Source organism: Panthera pardus, unplaced genomic scaffold (genome assembly GCF_024362965.1).
Source record: "Panthera pardus isolate Hobbes unplaced genomic scaffold, ASM2436296v1 HiC_scaffold_16, whole genome shotgun sequence".
Taxonomy (NCBI): Eukaryota; Metazoa; Chordata; class Mammalia; order Carnivora; family Felidae; genus Panthera; species Panthera pardus.
Window position 1 is genome coordinate 15636544 of NW_026526721.1, and position 21433 is coordinate 15657976.

Genomic DNA, 21433 nt, shown 5'->3' on the forward strand with positions numbered 1-21433 from the left:
GAGCCACCTGTCATATGAAGTCTCGTTGGAGTCATTTGCCACTTTCTATTGGATTGCCTGTATTTTCTTAATGAGTTCTAGGAAGATTTTCAGGATACATATACATATTCAGGATACATATACAAATTTCAGGATACAAATACATATTCAGGATACATGTCTTTGTCAGTTTTCTCTCATTCTGTGGCTTGCTTTTTGAATCTGTCAGTTGGTTTTGTTTTTGTTTAATCAACTTTCTAGTAATAAAATTTATATACAATTAACTTCGCAGATTGTAAGTGTACAATTTTGTGAATTATGAAAAATGTATACACATGTGTACTCCACAATCATTTGGGGAACTAATTACTGGAGGTAAAAGCCAATTCAATAGGACAAGAAACATAAATAAAAGTAATGATAAATGGATAGAACCAAAACCTTATATTATGTAGAATATTGTAATATTGTATTTTATGTAATATTACAATATGTAATATTGTATTTTATGTAGAATATTTTAAGAAAAAAATTAATTTATAAAAATTAGTAAATGAATTTAGTGAGGTCACAGAATATAAGATTCATATACAAAAATCAACTGTCTTGAACACATTTTCTTAAATTTATTCTTACTATGTTATGATAGTTGATACCATTATAAATGGTATTGTTTTTAAATTTTATTTTCCAGTCGTCTGTTGATAATACAGAGAAAATCAGCTCTTTGCTTTTCTACCCACGACTATCTCACCCTCCATAGCATCACACCCAAAGCCATCCATTTACCTCTTCTTTGCTTATTTCTTACTTTTAAGACCCAGCTCGAAAACTGTCTTCTGTTTGGAACCTTCCCCAACCTTCCCAGAAAAAAATGAATGGCTCTGTGCTACCTGCTTCTCAGAATATCCAACATGAAAAATAAATTTTTAAAAAATTAGGAGTATTTTGTTAAAGTTACATTGACAGTCTCAACCTTTAGAAATTATATAATGACTATAAACCAATTATAACATTCAATATAGACATATCTTTTTAAAAAATAGAATCATTCAATTGAGAAAATATAAATAATTAAGAGTGATAAAACGGTATTTTAAATTTTAGGAGGTAGATTCATCTTTTATGATTTTTTATTTTCATGATAAAGTTGTTCACTCACTAGCCCAGCATTAATTACCAAACTCCAATTTTATTATATACTATGCTAAAAAAAAACCAAAACTTAACCTTCACTGTATATTTGAAAATGTTAACACTATAAAGATAATTTTTCAAACTTAAACTACAAATTCCTTATTAAGGTGAAATATGTTTTAAATTTAATGGGCTTGCTGCTAAATGACAAAATATCTTAAGTGTTTCAATAAGAAAAATGAAATATGAAATAAAAAGAAATATTTTAATGAAGCAGTATGAATGTTCTTCAAAGAACCACCAAAAAGAAGGAAGACTTAAATAATGCCATTTTATATTTCTTTCTCTCTTATTCTTTTTATTTTTGGTCCTGCTTTCTGAAGAAAACCTATTGGTGGTGATTACCTTCCTTTCTATAGGTCTAGCTCTTCAAATTATTTTTTTTAATGTTTATTTATTTCTGAAAGAGAGAGAGAGAGAGCGCGAGCATGAGCGGGGGAGGGGCAGAAAGAGAGGGAGACACAGAATCCGAAGCAGGCTCCAGGCTCCTAGCTGTCAGCACAGAGCTTGACATGGGGCTTGAACCCACAAACTGTGAGATCATAAACTGAACTGAAGTCAGACACTTAAACGACTGAGCCACCCAGGCACCCCCTAATTCTTTTAATTAAATGAAGGAATGAATAGAAAGGTCTTGGCACAATGTCTACCATGGTAAGTGCTCAAAAAAAAAAAAAAAAAAAAAGACAGCTATTATTCATTATATAAATAATTACTAGAAACTGAGGCTTCCAGTAAGGCATAGCCATGAATAATTTAGAGGTTTTAACTTAATTCAAAAAATGAGAAATACAAAAACCTTTAGAAGTACTCACTGAAAATACGAGTTCAACAGTTTGTAGCCATTCTAAGTATTTTGTGATTTTGTTTTAAAATAAAAGTATTACTATGCCTAAGGAAAAGCTACTTGAGTTATAGTTTGATGTGTAATCTAAACCCTTTCATTTCCATTATCTGGCATACTGAAACTGCAAACCTCATTGTCATACTGAGATGTTTGAACAATGTTTATATCATACAAACAGTGAAACATAACAGAAGCAAAGGGTTATTCTGAGACAATTTATTATTACCATGTGGATAATAAGGTGCTTAGTATGAAGAAAATAACCACTGGAAGCATGACTTTAAAGAACAATAACAATTAACTTTGTATTACATAGCAACTACATACTACAGTAATCAACAAATTACTGTAAACTATAGAAGCTCAAAACAATAATGAGCACTTATTATCTCAAAGTTTGGTCAGAACATACCCATGTTGTGTTAATCTGTTCCTCTCAGCGTATCCATAAATATGTGGATTTTAAGAAGAACAATTTAAGAGGTACAGGTACAAGTGGTGGGTATATCTCAGATTTTCTTGCACAGTCTCAATGTCCATTTTTGAAACAAAATAATTTCACATTGGAAGTATTTTTAAGCAACTGTTGCAAAAGACTTCTTGCATACCGCACGTTTCTTTTGAAAAGTAGGTGCTTTCTTATTGTTGAAATGTCATATTTACTTTGAAGGGATAAGTTAAGTGTGTTCGTCAAAAATATGTGCTACCCAGCATGGCTGTAATAGCCATTTATCTTTACAAGAAGAGTGAGCAAATTTGTATTGTTTGTATTATGCACGCCATCTTTTAATACATCTTTTAACTACGTTACGTTGGTTCAAATAAGCCAGGAATTTCTCCGCATTACAAAATATCTTCATGACTTAATACTTTCACCCCTGTGACTGCTTGCTAAGTAGACAAATTCCGCCTGTCCCTGCAGTGTGATTTTGCAGAATTTCCCATCAAAAGGCAAAGGATTTTTTTTAACCTTTGAAGCTAGGCTTGGCCATGTGACTTGCTCTGGCCAATGGGAGATTAGCCAAGATGATGCAAGCCAAGACTTAAAAAGCGTCGTGCGTTGGGCTTCCCCTCTCTTTTCTGCTCTTTGCTCTTCACTAATTACCAGATGTAGAAGCCCAGACTAATCTGCAGGAGGATCGGGACCATGTGGAGCAGAGATGGAGTATCCCTGCTGAGGTTCCCCACTCCCCAGCCTGCCAGCTTGTAAGCCAAGGTATCCTAAACCGTCCAACCCCGTATGAGTCAGCTCAGACCAGAAGAACCACTCAGCCTACCCACAGAATCATGAGAAAGAATAAAGGTTGCCGTTTTAAACCACTAAGTTTGAAGTGGTTTGTTACACAACAAAAGCTGATTAATACACTCCATCTCAAATACAAAGTATTACACATTCTATACTCAAAGGTCTTATTTTTCTAAATTAACACAAAAACGACTTCTTGTTGCATGTAACTAATAATATGTCTCCAGATTCTCAAAAATAGACCAATGGTGATAGGAACCACTGTTGACCCTTGTTCCCTCCAGGGAGCACACATTCTCGAACGTGATGACCCATTGAAGACACTAGTATTAATCTGTGTGTTTCATATCAGTAAAGCTCAGTTTATATTTTTCAGTTTCAGTAAAGTTAAATAAAAATAAAGGCTCTAATATCTTCTTAATTTACCTCTATTTTGGAGCTCAGTGGTCTAGTGAATAATGAAAGTTATGTTTATTCTTCTGCTTTCTTTTTGTTTCCTTCTCTCATGATATTGAGAAAGGCTAGAAGGATGCGGAAATTTCTATTTTCCTCTTCACCAAATATCTGTTCCTTTCATTTGATGCTATTGAATTAACATCTGATGCTATTTGATATTCAGTTTGTACTATTCTAGAGTTTTCATTAAAAGTAGCAAAGTAAAGTACACTTTTATGCTCATGATTTTGTGATAATTATGTTGAAACTCGTTTTTTCTTTAATTCATCTTTAGTGACCTAGAGTGACCAACCCTTCCGGTTTTTCCAGGGACTGTGACAGTTCCTGGCATTTAAGACTCCTAGTGCCAAGTCAGGGAAAGTCCCAGGCAAACAGGGACGAGTTGGTCACCCTCACTGATGACTGTTCAGCTGGCTTTCAAAGGACTTGAGCACTTTGGTACTTCTTTGGCCCAGTGACTTCCGTTTGAGCTTTTCTGTGGAGAGCTCTGAGGAAACAGAGAAGGAAGTGGGAAATGTTGGATAGTGTTCCATTTTCTAAATGATTTTAGTAAGAAACATGCTGTAAACCTTTACTGAAATAATACCTCAGTATTCTGAGCAGTAATTTCTTTAAACCTGTAAGGTAATTGGGATGATTCTGAATGTTACTTGTCATGGGGAACTTTCCTCGGAGAGAAAGGCTGTATAACCTTAAATAGAATTGGATGGTCTATTAATGTGACACAGACAATTATGAATCTTCCCTTCAAAATGCAAAGACAATTATTTAATTTAAATATTTGTTTAAATAATGCTTATATCTGCCATACTAATTTAGAGCAGATTTATATTGAAGTTATATTTTTATATACTATATATATTTTTTGCAGCAAATTAAAGTTCCTTACATAATTAACTTTATAGTATATTTCTATTCATTTTATTGGCATTGAAGCATTAAATTGCCTATTTTTAAAGGGGACATAGAAATTTTACTTACATCTTTTCTTTTACAATGTTTTGGTCAGAGTTATGAATCATTTATGAATCAGCAATATAACCCCCAATTATATCATTAGTCCTATGAGAAAATACTATTTTTAAATGATGAGAAACTGATAATATATTGCAATTAAAAGTGGGAATGTTTTTATATTATAATATGATGTTCAAAAATGCAACCTCCATTATTTTCCACTTACATACATTTTACTCAGCGTGTGTGTGTGTGTGTGTGTGTGTGTGTATGAGAGAGAGAGAGAGAGAGAGAGAAGAATGAATCCTATCCACTAGCAACAGAAACTTCCAACACTGAAACTCTGATTCTCAGTGCTTCTTAAACTTTGATGTGCACACAAATCACCTGGGGAGCTTGTTAAAGAGCAGGTTCTGACTAGGGGGTAGGTTTGGGGTAGTTGCTGAGGTTCTGCCTTCCTAACCAACTCTCAAATGACATGGACCCTCCTAGGCTGCTGACCTCCCTTTAAGCAGCAAGTTCTAGTAAGTCTATCTGAAGCAGAATGCACTTCCCCACAGCCACTCCTCTGGCTTTACCCCGTGGTATATTCCTTTTTAAAAAAAAAATGTTTATTTTTTGAGAGAGAGAGTGCAAGGGAGGGGCAGAGAGAAAGGGAGAGAGAGAATCCCAAGCAGACCTCATGCTGTCAGTGCAGAGCCTTGATGCAGGTCTTGAACTCATGAACCCTGAGATCATGACCTGAGCCAAAATCAAGACGCTTAACCAAATGAGCCACCCAGGTGTCCCAACTTTGTCATAGATTCTTAATATCATCATTACCTACCTGAATAATCCTATTTCCTTATTTGGAGTATTGTCTGTCTCTCTACCAGGTCCATGAGGACGGGGACATTTTTGGTCTCATTCTCTCCTATATCTCCAGTGTCTACAACATGATGAGCTATTGCTTCTAAAGATCTGTTGGTTAAATAACGTATTTGCATGAAGACGTGGTATATGTACAGAGTTGATTACTGGACACACACCATGTATATATCAAGCAAGGTATTGATGGTTAAGAGCATGGCTCATAAGTGCGCTCCTTAGCTCTGTGACACTGGCAAGTGACGTAACATCTCCTGCTTCTCTGTCCTCATCCATTTAATAAGGGTAATAATAGCTACATTTACACCACTGTTGAAGGGGGGATACTAAATAAGTTCCTATATGTGACATAATTAGAAAGGTGCCCGGTATGCAATAAATATTATGTAAATGTGAGCTCATGAGCTATAATGTTTTACCATAGATAGGTATTTTTATTTATGAAACCTAGAAGCTTCTGAAAGCAGCAGGCATGTCCTGTATTCTATCTGGAAGAGGTCAAGGCTAGATGGATGGTTTTCAAACTGTGCTTCTCAGAGAAACAAGGGGTCTGTGTAATCTCCAAGGCTATCCCTGAGGCGTGGGTAGACCAAAAGGTGCACAGAATCCAGAAATCAGGGTTCTGCCTCCATCACCACCATCACTCAAGCAAGGCAGCCCCACCCTCTCTTTTATTACACACTGACATTTCAAATAGTCTTCCTAACTAAAGGGATGTGTTGTTGCTTTAAAAAAAATCTAACTTGAGGAGCCCATAGGTGGATCAGTCTAATATGCATCCAACTGTTGGTTTCACTCAGGTCATGATCTCACGGTTCGTGAGTTCCAGCCCCGCATCTGACTCTGTGCTGACAGTGCAGAGCCTGCTTGGGATCCTGTCTCTTCCACTCTCTCTGCCCCTTCCCTGGTCTCTCTCTCTCTTTCTCTCTCTCTCTCTCTCTCTCTCTCTCTCTCTCTCCTCTCTCTCTCTCTCTCTCTCTCCCAAAACAAATAAATAAACATTTAAAAATAAAAACTAACTTGAGAGGCACAGCACAAGGTAATCTCCAAATTTTTATTCAGCTGTATACTCTTATCAATTCCTAAATATGAATTCTTAAATAGCACTGCTTATGACACAGCACTGTTGGAGGGTCTTCATGTAGATCTTTGATATATTAAGGTTTTTATGTATTATGTATTGATTAGACTATGTTATCACATTATTATATATAATGTATTATGTATTTATCACCTATTAGTATATATCAGATGAATTACTGATTGAGTCTTAGTAAGACCAGTGTCAGGAAGGTGGAGACCATGCCTGACTTGAGATGGATTGAGATGAGGAAATAGGTTCTACTCTTCTAAGACAAGTAGCTATGAGGAAAGGAGTTGACCTCTCAGGAGGGTTCAAGATCAAAGCAAGATTCTTTAGTGGAAGCTGGACAAATGCGGGCATTGATTTTTTTTTTTTTAAATCCTGTGTACTCGATTCATTTCAGCAAGTATTTATCGTCCAGGTCAGTTATGTGCTTCTGCCTTTTCTTTAGACCAAAATCTCAGCCATGGCTACCTAATAGAATAACCTGGGGAGTTCTCAAACAATCCCAATTCTCTGACAGGTTGACACTCAATCCTTGGAAGGGAATCCTGTGGGGTAGTTATTGTTGCTGTTGTGGTCATTGTTGTCTTATGGCTTCCCCGGGCAATTCTAATGGGCACCCAGGTTTGAAACGGCTATAGACTCTTAAGGTTTGTTTCAAATCAAAATGTTTCAGATATACATCAATGAACTTTCAACTCAAAATTTATTAAATCCATATTTGTTAAATTTGCCTCCTAAGCAGTTGTTGTCTACAGTTTTGTTGTTGTTTGAATATGATGTTTGTTAAATCTTGTGGTCGGAATATTTGATGAACAGATTTCCAATTTTATGATGAAATTCTAGGAAAGATATATTTAAAGATATAGGAATTTGCTTTAATAAAAACATATGTGTCTTCAGGTGGGGAAAAGATGTATATATATAAACACATACATATAGGTACACATCTAAGTACATATAGTATGAACTCCTGGTTATTAATCAATTTACCCAGATATAAAACCTGGAAACTGGAAGATAGAATATTTTTCAACGGGCCCCTCATACTTAACTTTGTTCAGCCTCCTTTGGAAGCACAGCAAGCGAGGAGTGAAAAGATGTGCCGGAAAGGGCTCACCCTGGCTTAGGTGCTGGCTCCACCCCCCACTCTCTCCTACACATTCCCAAACTTTTCAGACCCCCAGTTTCTTCATCTAGAAGTGATGTCACCTAATTCTCATGGTCTTTCTGAGATACAGATGTGATGATAATTATAAACAACCCAGAAAAGCATCTAACAATATTGCAAAGGCAAATACCTCTTGCACTAATGATAACAGAACAAATAATGTCCATTTACCATTTTCTATGTGCCGAGCACTAAGCTGTGTGGTCTTTATGTATCACCTCGTTTAACTGTAATACAACCTAGTCCCTCTTGTAGGACTTGGACTCTTGATCTCTTAGCAGGAGATAGAAAGAAGAATGGAATTATAAAGTAAGATAAAGCTTATATAGGCTCCCAGGACCTGGCAAGGTCTAGAGTCCACCTTACTGCCTTCTGGGAAACTACACAATACTTGTAACATATCACACAATTTTAAAATAAGTCCCATACCTAAATAGCCCCATGCACTTTAAACTTCCATTAAATACGAAGAGATCTGTCACAATTATATAAAATTGAGTGTGTTTATTGCCTAAGCTTAGCATTGTAACTATAGCATTAGGGAGATTGGAAGTGTTCTTGAAGGTCATTGGCTTGCAGTAGGACCAGGCTCCCCGGGCCATCAACTCAAGGGCACTTAACCCCTGTCCAACTGCCTCAAGCAAGGGCAGGATCTCCTACTTGCTCATTCATATAACTGGTGTTACATTGAACACTGCCTCCCTATCCAAAAAGCTGTTTCCTAAATAATTAAGTCCAAGAAAATATCATACAGTATTATTTTATCATTACATAAATTTTTACATTACATATTTACATTACATACATTACATTACATTACATTACATATATTTTTACATTGTACATTACATTACATATATTACATACATATACGTACATATATTTATCATACATGTATTTTATCATTACATATATCATTACATACATATTTATCATTACATTATTTAGTGAACATTTTTCTTAAAATAACAAAAATGTACCTTTTAACGAAGGTCACACTCAAACATCCGGTGTCATCTATATTATTACCTGGGTGTAGTCGTCTCAGTTACTAACCTCTAGCATTTCTGAATTGCTGCTCACTCAAATCCTGGTTTTTCCCCTGGTCGAAGTAACTTCAATTCATGCTAAAACTCCTAATTTGGAGGTTAAGTTTCCCAGAACTTTTCTGGTTTCTCAGCGCCTTTGTGTCCAAAGACCCTACAAACACTTTCAACTACCTTTGATGTCCTTTGAACGTATGATTCATAGGGGCACCTGGGTGGCTCAGTCGGTTAAGTGATGCTTGATTTCGGGCAGGTCATAATCTCACTGTTCATGGATCAAGCCCTGCGTCAGGTTCTGTGCTCACAGCACAGAGCCTGCTTGCTATTCTCTCTGTCCCTCTCTCTCTGCCCCTCCCCAGCTTGCTCGCTGTCTCTCTCAAAATAAATAAACATTAAAAAAAAAGTGTGATTTACAGCCAGACCTTATGATTTATGATGAAAAATATTTCTTCCAAGTTTCAAGTTTCTCTCCCTCTTTCCCTCTGCCCCCATTCTTCCTCTCCATCCTTCCTCTCCCTCCCTCCTCTCTGATTTCTCTCTCGTTTCTGGACCCAGGAAAATGAGAAATATTAACCACAGCATCACTGTTGACTTGAATGAAATATGATCTTCTTCCAATTTATGAGCTCCCTGACAGCTTTCTTCAAAGTCTTAATCAGTGTTTTCTATTTGAAAATTTCTGTACCTTTCTCTAGCCAGTTTCTGATCAATATCTCAAATATAATTTTTTCGAGAAAGACCTTTATTTTTGTTTCCATTTTTACTTTTATTTTCATTTATTTTATGCAGAATTTACTCCCTGGCCATAAGTTTTTGTTTCTTCAGTTTCTTCTGGGATGTCTTTTTCTTCTGTGGAACTTCCTCTTCTGGTTTAGAAACAATCTTCTCTTTTTCAGTAAGCATCATCTCAAGGTGGCAGGGAGAGCTCATGTGTGGATTCATCCAACCCCGAGCCCTAGAAGTTCTACACTGCATCTTAGGGGTTTTGTTCACCAGGATGTTCTCAATGACCAGAGAATCTACATCTAAACCCTTAAGTTCAGAGTTACTGTCTGCATTTTAAGCATGTGCAGTAAAAATTCAGCACTCTTTTTGGGCCTCTGACCCTGTGTCCAGCCCCAGTGTTTGGCCTGGGCATACATACCTACTCCACCATTATAGCGACAGAATGACACACGTTGCTTATGCAAAGTGACATCTTCCAGATACTTAATGGTTTTTCCGATACGCATACCCCTGATGGCCTGAGCAGTTTAATGCGTGTTCTTAAAGTGAACACGAAGATTTGAACCTCTTGATATGCATGATTTTGTCGAGTTTCTAGGTCAAATGAATAGTGAACAATTTTCAGAGATCATCTCAGGCCGTTTATTGAGAAGTGCTAGAGAAAGACCTTTAGTATAGTTTCTTTTCTGTCAACAAGACCGTTGCTGAAAATTCAGCCTACAATAGATTCTAATTCCTTAAAACCTATTTGCCCAGTACATAGTAAATCTTAAGCAAAGATATGGGACATATACTCCACAATGAAATTATAATATTAAATTATAATACAGAATACCCACATCATACGTTACAGCTAAAAATCGTTTACAGCATTATTGTCGAAATCCAGCATTTTATAAATCAATTCTTGAGAATATTTTTAAGGAGCTGATTAGACAACTGCTAATAGACCACACCAAATGCTATGCCTTCTGCTTTGGCTACCAAGGAACCAGATGAAAGTTCAGGCAATAATAATTATAAAAGTTAACATGAAATTAAACAATATCATGTGCAGTCACCATTCAAACTGTTCATGTCGATTAACATTTAATCGTTATAATAATCTAAATAGATGTTTGCCATTATTATCTCCACTTCCCCGATTTAGAAACTGAGGGGCAGTAATTCGCCAACGGTTACTCACGTAGTTAAGGGTGGGGGCAGGAACCAGGCCCAGGCCAATGGTTCCTTACTGGGCCACACTGGCTCAGGGCACTGTCTTCTTTCGCTCACTCATTAAACAAATACTTACCTAGCGCCATCTCTTAAGTCAGGGTCCCCGCTCTGATGAACAGTCATCTAATTGGCAAGAGTATGGTAACATGACAAACACAACATACAGGAGTGATAGAGGAGGAGACAGCCCAGTCTCGAGGACGTTGAAGAAGCCCCCCACTGCCACTCCCACCACGAGAAGGGATGTCTAAATGGGTCCTCAATCACTAGTGGGAGTAAGCAGGCAAAAAGAAGTTGTGGGGAGGAGCTTCCCAAGGCAGGGAGAGTAACAGGCAGAGGGCAGAAGAAGCTGGAGACAGAAAGATTTTTAGATAACTCTTGACTCAGTAGTGCAACCAGGACATTGGTGTTGGGGGAAACAGCAGATGAGGAGGCTGGAGGGACAGGCAGGGGCCAAACCGTGCTACCCAGATCTGACAGTGCCCTTGAAAGATACTAAGCAGATATGACCAGATTTTCTCATCAGAAAAAGATTGCTCTGGCTTCAGCGTTTTAGAAGACTAGAAATTGAGGGCCCCAGACACTAGACAGGAAGCCAATCTGGTTGCTGGGGCAAGAGATTTTAATTGTCTGAACCAGGCTCACAGTGACTGAAGTAGCCAAAAGTTGCAGATTATTATTTTATAATATGAAGCAACATTTCACAAAAAGTGAAGCACAAATACTACATATATGATGAGAAATGCATCACACACACACACACACACACACACTGCAGATATTTTTAAAAATAATTATTCAAAAGCACCCAAGAGAAAAACAGCCACAAACAAAGGAACTATATTTAAGAATGAACAAAAAAGAGGATAAATCAGGAAGAAATCCTCGAGATTTCATTAAATTGTAGTTACTGTAAATAATCATGTCCCAGAGGAAATCTCAAGGGATATGCTTTTCCTGCCAGCGATAAAGCAAAGGAAATCCTAACCAAAACAAACAAGAAACTATTGCACAATTTGCTGTAATTAAAAAAAGGGGGATGATTGATTTGAGGTATGCAACAGGCAAAATCACGTAGGCATAGCCTCCAGAAATTGGAAATACTGGATAAACACGTGCCAGGAGGCTGCACCCAAATTCCAACTCCTCCTTTTACACGAATTTTCTTCCACTTTCCCTTGGCTCATTCCAACAGAAGCAGGGTTCCTGCCATCAGTCATGAGTTCTAGGTTCATCCCACCCTCTACCACCCATGTCTCTTCATGCCCCTTTTCTCTTAAACTTTGGAATTGTTATTTTAAGTACCAACTAAATCAGGGGCGCCTGGGTGGCTCAGGTAGTTAAGCCTCTGACTCTTGATTTTGGCTCAGGTCATGATCTCACGAGTCGTGGGTTCAAGACAGCATTGTGTTCTGTGCTGACAGCTCAGAGCCTGGAGCCTGCTTCAGATTCTGTGTCTCCCTCTCTCTCTCTGCCCCTCCCCTGCTAGTGCTCTCTCTTTCTGTCAAAAATAAATAAACATTAAAATAATAAGAAATAAATAAATACCAACTAAATCATGTTGTTGGGGAGGGTGTCCCATGTTTCTGAATGTCTCTGAACAACATCACTTTATGTATGAATAGTCAAGTCCCCGCAAAACAGGATTAGCTCTTAACACTTTTCCTGTGGTCCATGCTCAGCCTTGTTTGAATGTCTCAGTGTTGATGTGCAAAAAGAAATTTTTGCAACCAAATTTGTGCACCAACATTTACTGAACATCTCCAACTCACGAGGGTCTAAGACAGCTGGTCTTCATATATCATCTTATTGTTACTATCATCAAATCTCACAAAAGAGGTGATATTACTTCCATTTTACAGCTAAGGCCCTATTCCCAAAACTCAGATCTTTAGGTGCAAAGTCAGGTTTAGAACCTTGGTCTGAGTCCAAAGTGTCCACACTTCCTACTACATCATGTTCTAAAGTCCTATGGTCTAAAGTCCTTGGGGAAAAGAATGATATTTTCTTCTTTCATCCATTATAAGGACATCGTGAGGATTAAAGAGAAATTTAGAAGAAATTGACCCCACAAAAATGGCAAGATAGAAACTATTTTATGAAGGTCAGTTCCTTTGGAAAATCCCGAGAACTCTGCTTTTTGTCCATATTGCAATTTAAGTAAAAAGGAGTTTTTAAAATTTTCATTATGAATTTATTAAGGCATTTAAAAAACGATAACTCCTATGCAGGAGTGTTGCTATTCTTGAACAGAGGCAGTGGTGGAGAGAAATGGCAATCGATTCCATAACCAGACACAAAGCCCACAGTCCTGACTTTGCAACTTACGAACTACATAGCATTGGGCAACTTATTCAACCTCCCAGACCATCAGTATCACCTGCTATCTTATGACCTCACCTCGGAAATCATATATGGCATTACTTCTGTGGGTTGTTTTTTTTTTGTTGTTTTTGGGTTTTTGTTTTTGTTTTTGTTTTTGTTTTTGTTTTTGTTTTTTGATGATTCAAGCAGACCCAAGTTCACCCAGATTGAAGGAGAGTGAACAACAAGCTCAAGTCTCAATGGTAAAAGAGTCTCAGAGAATTTTCAAATACCTACCTGGGTCTGACCTAATACCTAGCATGATAGGAAGTCAGAGACTCTGGCCAAAATGTCGGTAAGAGACAAGATACCCAACTTGTTTACCCTAGGATTACCCAGGAGATGGTTAATATAGTGCAGCTGGGGAAGAAGAAGGTATCGACACAAAAGTTCTATATTCATGCCATATCACACTGAGAATCCCCAAGAAGACATTTACAACAATTTTCCATATGCAAGAGTCTGAGCACTTAAGTGAAGACCCAGACAAAGAAATCTATCACTTAAAGATGACGCATCGTCACATGCTTGCCCTCCTGCTTAAGACTCAGTTTCTTTTGAAACATGTAGTAAGAATATTTTGAACAGAGTAGGTAAGAATATTTGAAATTTTCAAAGTTAAAATAGAAGGAATATATATCTGGTGAGAATTTTAGATTCATAAATATCTTTATAAATCTCTTTAGTACATAATTCTGCCAAATATACTGTAATGCACTAGGATAATTTACTCCTTCTCAAAAAATTTGTAAATATGAGCTTTAGGAAAACAAATGTCTCACTCAAGATCACAAAATGAACTTACGCAAACCTCATATTTTAGCATATGGCCCAGGGTTCCTAAGGCAGATGCTACCTAGAGAGCAGTGGAAACTTCCTGAAATAATACATCTTGCTAAAATACACTTGAAACAGTCCTTTACACCTAGAATAGATGGGGAAAGTAAGTGCGTGCCCTCCCCTGCAGCTGGTAGCTCCAATCTGCTACCCTCTTTTTCCTAGAGAGATAATGACTGTGAATCATACCAGCTCCTGCTTTGAAAACAGTCCACAGACACTAGGAGCAGATGGGCTTTCTGGCAGCAGAGCACCTCTTCCCTGTCAACCACAGGTGAGTAGTAGACACATCCTTAAATAAACCACAACTGCTAATTCAAGGACTAGCAGGTTACAAAAGTGATAGGCAACTCATGACAGCACGCCATATACATATAAAGAAAGTCTTTGGACTTTGTTTAGAGGAGTTCACACATACTTAAAAATAGTAGCTAATCCGTCTGTTAAAGACCATGCCAGTTTTTGTAACTGTATATTATCTAGAAAGCAAACCAGGAACCTTTCTTTCAGGTAGGCAAACGTTGCAAATGAGATTATGAGATGTTCAGGTATGGCTAAGGGAAAACAGCGTGCCACAGGGCAACAAAGGGGGCACTTGGGAACATGAGAAAACACAGATTCAGAGAGACAACAGGCCATCAACTTTGGCCAAGTGTATGGGCAGAACTCCAATCCACAGACAAGATTCCTCTTCAACATCAAAATCCCAGTCAGGGATCAAGTAGACAGTTCAAACTATACCCATGGGGTGTGTGCACATAGTGGGTTGGAGTCAACGATGGGAGAGAAGAGAAGGAAATGGAATCATCGCTTATAGAACCCACCGCCCCTAGCTTAAAAGACTTCTGGAGGATGTGGGGAAGATGGCCTTCCACGAGCTGCTGGGACTAGAACATGGTTTGGCCACTTTGGAAAAACAGTCTTGCAGTTTCTTAAAAAGTTAAACATACACTTAACATACGCTTACCACGTCCACTCTGAGTATTTACCCAAGAGAAATGAATACTTCTATGTGAATGTTCATAGCAGAATTACTCTTAATAACTCTAAACTGGAAATAACCTAAATGCTCTTCAAGTAGCAAATGGATAAACAAAATTTGGTATATTATTATGATGGACTACTACTCAGCAACAAAAGGAATGAACTACTGATATGTTGAAAACACTTGAAGAAAACTCAAAAATGTTATATTAATTTTTTTAATGTTTATTCATTTTTGGAAGTTAGACAAAGAGACACAGTGTGAACGGGGGAGGGGCAGAGAGAGAGGGAGACACAGAATCTGAAGCAGGCTCCAGACTCTGAACTGTCAGCACACAGCCCAATGCGGGGTTCGAACTCGATAACTGTGAGATCATGACCTGAGCCCAAGTCGGACACTTAACTGCCTGAGCTACTCAGGCACCCCTCAAAAATATTATATTAAGTAAAAGAAGTTAGACACAAATAGTTACATATTGTATGATTCAATTTGTATGAAATTTCTAAGGAAGACAATAGAGACAGAAAATGGGCCAGTGATTACCTGAAGCTAGAAGTAGACAGGAAATTACTGTAAATACGCAACCGTGAAGTTTTTGTTAAGATTTTACATATCCAGGTTTTAATCAAAAATTGCTACTCATACCAAGAACCAAAAAGACCTCAAACTAAATTTGAAAGGCCATCAATAAATGAAAACACTAATGTAGAGTCTGAAAGCATCATTTAAAAATTTCAGGAATAACATACATTCTTACAGGTGAATTTTGAAATTAATAAATCACTTTGGATATATACCTCATTAACACCAAGCTTCTACTGTAATTTAGTCAAGGCAGTGTGGTATCCATGGGAGGAAAGACATATTTTATGCTTCCTCATTTACCCAAGAGAAATGAAAACATATGTCCACAAAAATACATGTATACAAATGCTCACAGCAGCTTTATTTGTAACAGCCAAACACTAGAAACCCCCTAAATGTCCACAAGGAGGTGAATGGATACACAAATTATGGTGAATCCATACAATAAGACGCTATTTATAATCAAAAAGAACAAACTAATATATGCAACAATGTGAGTGACTCTGAAAAACATTAAGCTGAGCAAAAGAAGCTGGACCTTAAAAAAATGCATACAGGGTGCCTGGGTGGCTCAGTCGGTTAAGCATCTGACTTCGGCTCAGGTCATGATCTCGCGGTTTGTGAGTTTCAGCCCCGCGTCAGGCTCTGTGCTGATGGCTCAGAGCCTGGAGCCTGCTTCAGATTCTGTGTCTCCCTCTCTCTCTGCCCCTCCCCTGCTCATGCTCTGTCTCTCTCTGTCTTTCAATAATAAATAAATGTTTAAAAAAAATTTTTTTTTTAAATGCATACGATGTGATTCTATTTACCTGAAATTGTAGACAGGAAAACTTATCTTTCATGATAAGAGAATATCAGTGGTTCCCTGGGGCCACGAGGGATAGCGGGTGATTGCACAGAAGCTGGAAGACACTTTTTGGTGTGATTGAAATGTTCTGTATCTGACTGTAGTGGTGCTTATTACCTAGTTTGTGTCTAGGCCTAGTGGGTCTGGTTTGCATCTTGGCTCCATCACTTACTTGGCCAGGTTATTTAATCTTTCTGTGCCTCAGGTCCCTCATGTGTGAAATGGGTATAATAATAATGCCTATTTTATAAGGTGGTTGTAATTGTTTTAAAAAATGAGCTAATAAATATGAAGATGTTAGGCTGAGAGAGGAATTTCCATATGTGTTAGCCATTACTATTGTTAGCAAAGGACGAACAATCATCATATATGTGAGGATGTTTGTTAAAGAGGTGGTTACAAAAGCAAAAACTGGCTTGCATAGAAGTGGAAACTACAATGCCTTCACCTAATGGAATATTCTGTAGTCATTAACTGCATTGTTGAATGTTAAAGAATCTGTTAGTATAACTCATAGTATTAATAATTCACATGAAAAAACTCAGGTGAACATTTCAATAAGTGCAGAAATGATATAAAATCCAACATCCATTCTTAATACAAAGCAAAATAGATCAATTACTACATTTAATTGTATCAAAAGCCATCATCAAATTTGATTATAGAAAGTTCAATTTTCCATTCAAATTTACCAAAAAAAAAAAAAAAAGTGTTGTCACTACTGCTAGAATCCATTGTTCTGGAAGGAAAATCGAATGTAATCAAATAAGAAAAATAAACAAGGAGTCTACATGTTGGAAAGGGAGATGCATAATTGTCATTATTTGGAGATCACATATTGCATAAAAGGATTAAATAAAGTAGCTAGTTAAAAAAATGTCATTTATAAAAATGAATAATTTTCCTACATACAGATCATAACAAAAGAGAAAATAAAATCTTACAATAACAGAACAACAACAACAAAAAAGAATTAGGAATCATCTTAATAGTAAATACGTAGAACAAATATGAATAAAATATTCCAGCTCTACTAAGGACACATAAAAGGCTAATTGACTAAATGTTCCTATATAGATCAACTTAAAGCCATAAATGTATCAAGTCAACCTTCAAAAAAGTTAATTAAAAATGGAACAAGACTTTGTGAGGTATTTAACAAAGCTATATTAAGCTCATCTGAAAGATCAAATATACCAGAATAGCCAGGGAGGATAAAATCCAGAGAAAATAAAATGAGAAAGGACTTTTTTAAATCAAATATTAAAACATAAAACTACAGGAACTTTTTATTTTTTTTTTTTTTTTTTTGCAGGACTGGTATATTAGCTGTCTATTGTGGTATAACGAATTTTCCCAAAACACTGGCTTAAACAACAGAGGAAGTTCATCTCATAGCTTTTTGGGGTGATGAATCTGGGTTTGGTTTAGCTGGGTTTTGTGACTCCGGATGTCTCACAAGGCTACAAAGTACCAGCTAGGGTTCCAGTCTTCTCAAGTCTCAACCAGGTAGGACCTGGTTCCAAGGTCAAGCATTTGCTTGTTGGAAGGATTAAACTCCTCACAGACTGTAACCTAGAGATCTCCCTCATTTCCTTGCCACATCCCCTCTACAGAAGGCAGCTCACAACATGGCAGCCCATCAAAGCAAACAACTGAGAGTGAGAAAAAGAGAAAGAGAGGTAGGGAGAGGGAGAGAGAGAGGAAGAATGGGCCCCAGTAAGATGGAAGTCATAGATTTTGTAATCTAATTGCTGACGTGACATCCCATCACTTTTGCAGCAAATGACTAGGTCTGGCCCACACTCAAGAGGAGGGCATCACACAAAGGCATGAATACCAGGATCAAGGGGGGCCTTGATATAGGATATTAAGATATAATAAAGATAGGATTCCATATTAATGGTAAATGGTAAAGAGCTCTATTGATTACAATGTCTTTGCCAAATCAAATCATTTCCAAATCATATTTTCAAATAACTAGCCAGCCATCTGGGGAAAAAATCTGGGCCACACACCTACTTCTTCCATACAAAAATTAATTCCTGATGGGTTGAAATTGTACATGTAAAAAGAATAATAAATGATAGAAGTAGACATCAGATTTTTTAACAATTAATATGTTAGAGTAAGAAAAGCATTTTTTGACCTAACACAAAATGCAGAAGATATGAAAAAAAAAAATCTGGTATCATTTGCCTATATAAAAACTTTTAAACATCCATATGAAATGAAAAAAAATTTTTTAAATAAATATTTGCTACACATATGACAAGAAGCTATTTCCTTAATATGAAAAATAGGTGCTTTTAAGTAGGGAAGGAAAATATTAACCCAATAGAAAAGATACCCACCTGAACGTAATTAAAGAAACGTGATGTCAGAGAGAAAATGAGATACCATTTTACCAAAAAGAAAATGGTAAAAATTGTAAAGTGTTACAACCTACAGTTGGCAAAAGTACAGACAGGATGTAAATTCAGGCTATCTTTGGGATAACCTTTTGACAAATTCTTTCAAAGTTAAAAAGTGTGTGTATAAACTTTGACCCAATTCTACTGTTCCTAATCTATCCTGTGGATTTCATGAAAGTACACAAAGATAACACACACACACACACACACACACACACAACCATCATTTGGATTGCAATCTAGTCTACCATGTATTGTCTACATTGTGCCTGCCCTGGGCACCCTGACAAAATAGCAGGGAGTAGAGGGTGGGGGTGGTAATCACCTGCTCTAACAAACAAACATCCCGGTTTGGGGCTCAATCTGTTGAGAAAAGTGAATCGGTTAGGGTCCTAGTAGGAATGGATGGCACATTCACTTTGGGCAATGTGACCTCTGCCTACTTACAAAGGTAGAGCACAGTGTAGAGAAGCCAGAGAGGATAGTGCAGTGTCCTAGGACTAGAAAGACAAAAAAAAGAGAGCAGCTCTCAGAAAAGTGAGGTAGGACCTCAAGAGAGAAAGTTTAAGAGAGGAAACCAGCCCTCGGCAAGCAGGCAGGAAGGGCCTAGGGAGTAAATACCCCAACCTCTCCTTACTTCCTCCTTCCAATCTCCTGCAGCTGCTCCCATTGGCCAAACCCCACAAAAGGAAAAGAGCATATTGATATGATCTGTATGCAGATCAGCCTCCCAGGGAACAGAGCAAGGTGGGGAATGATGGAGGGTGACACTGGAGGGACTCATAGAAGACATCCTTCATAGAAGAGTGTCATTTTCTAACCCATACAAAGGCATCATGGAGTAGGCAGCTCCCTTAGTGTCCATATTTTATAATTACACACCAAAAAGAAAGAATTTAGGAGTACCTGGGTGGCTCAGCCGGTTAAGCATCCAGCTCTTGGTTTTAGCTCAGGTCATGATTTCCCAGTTTGTGAGTTCAAGCCCCTCATCAGGCTCTGCACTGACAGTGTGGAGCCTGCTTGGGATTCTCCCCCCCTCTCTCTGTTCCTCTCCTGATTTCTCTCCTATCTAAAATAAGTAAATAGGCTTTAAAAAAAAAAAAAGAAAATTTAAATGTTCATCACTAGAGGACCATGGACCAAATTACTGTACATTATACAATAGAATGTTATCGAGCTTTAAAAAAAAAAAATGAGAAAACTGTATAGGGACCACTCTGCAAAAGAAACCACTGAGACATTTTATTAAGTTAAATAAAGTATGAATGATTTTCTAGTGAACACATACTTAGATAACATGTAATATAGAAAATGTTACATTATGTAAGAATACACTTTTATATGCCTGAAAATTTCTGGAAGGATACCTGAGACTCTTAAAAGTGGTTATCTCTAAAGGGGAGGGGAGGCCGTGGGAAGACCAGTTAAGAAACTTTAGGAACAGTTAGGAGACTTTATATTTTCATTTTATATTACTCTTATAATAAAATAAAAATAATTTAAAAGGTTACTTTGACAAAAACTATTTTAATATTCTCTACCAGAGATACAATAATACTATGGAAAATACACATGATGTAATATTTAGACATGGAAAAACTAATATGCGATATGATTATAAAAATATAATACAGGCAGCCAGGTGGCTCAGTTGGTTACATGTCTGGCTTTGGCTCAGGTCATGAACTCACAGTTCATGAGCTCAAGCCCTGCATTGGGCTCTGTGTTGACAGCTCAGAGCCTGGAGCCTGCTTCAAGTTCTATGTCTCCCTCTTTCTCCGCCCCTCCCCCCACCTCCACTTGCGCTCTCTCTCTCTCTCTCTGTGTCTCTCTCTCTAAAATAAACTTTAAAAATATTTTAGAAAGCATATATTGGGGATAAAGCTGAAAAAAAAAGGAAGCACCAGATGTTATCAGTCGTTGCATATAGGTGGAATTATTGGCATATTTTAACTGTTTCATATTTCTTAAATGTTTTTAAAGAAAATATGGTATTTTTTAAATTTTATGTTTATTTATTTTTGAGAGAGAGAGAGATAGAGTGTGAGTGGGGGAGGGGCAGAGAGAGAGACACACACACAGAATCCGAAGTAGGCTCCAGGCTCTGAGCTGTCATCATAGTCTGATGTGGGGCTTGAACTCACAAACTGCAAGATCATGACCTGAGCTGAAGTCGGACTCTCAACCGACTGAGCCACCCAGGTGCCCTGGTATTTTTTTAAATGTTTATTTATTTATTTTGAGAGAAAGGGAGCATGAGCCAGGAAGGGAAAGAGAGAGAGGGAGAGGCAGAATCCCATGCAGGCTCTGCTCTGTCAGCATGGAGACCAGTATGGGGCTTAATCCCATGAACCCTGACATCATGACCTGAGCCTAAATCAGGAGACAGACACTTAAGCGTCCCAGAATATGGTACTTTTTTTAATGGAAAAAGGAAATATTCTCAAGTGATGGCTCCAAACTTTTAAAAGAAGTAGAAATCATTTTCAGATGAATTCTTCCAATGATAAAGAAGACATTTAAATATTTTCTGGATGACTTTTGAATGTTTAAAGTTGAAAATAGTTTATTTGGGAACCCCAAATATAATAAGATATTAAAACATCT

General features: G+C 37.3%; 1 pseudogene; it reads right to left on the bottom strand.

Annotated features, from left to right (window-relative positions):
* Nucleotides 1-9619: 9619 nt before the first annotated feature.
* Nucleotides 9620-10121, bottom strand: LOC109277911 (60S ribosomal protein L17-like; annotated as a pseudogene).
* Nucleotides 10122-21433: the final 11312 nt, after the last annotated feature.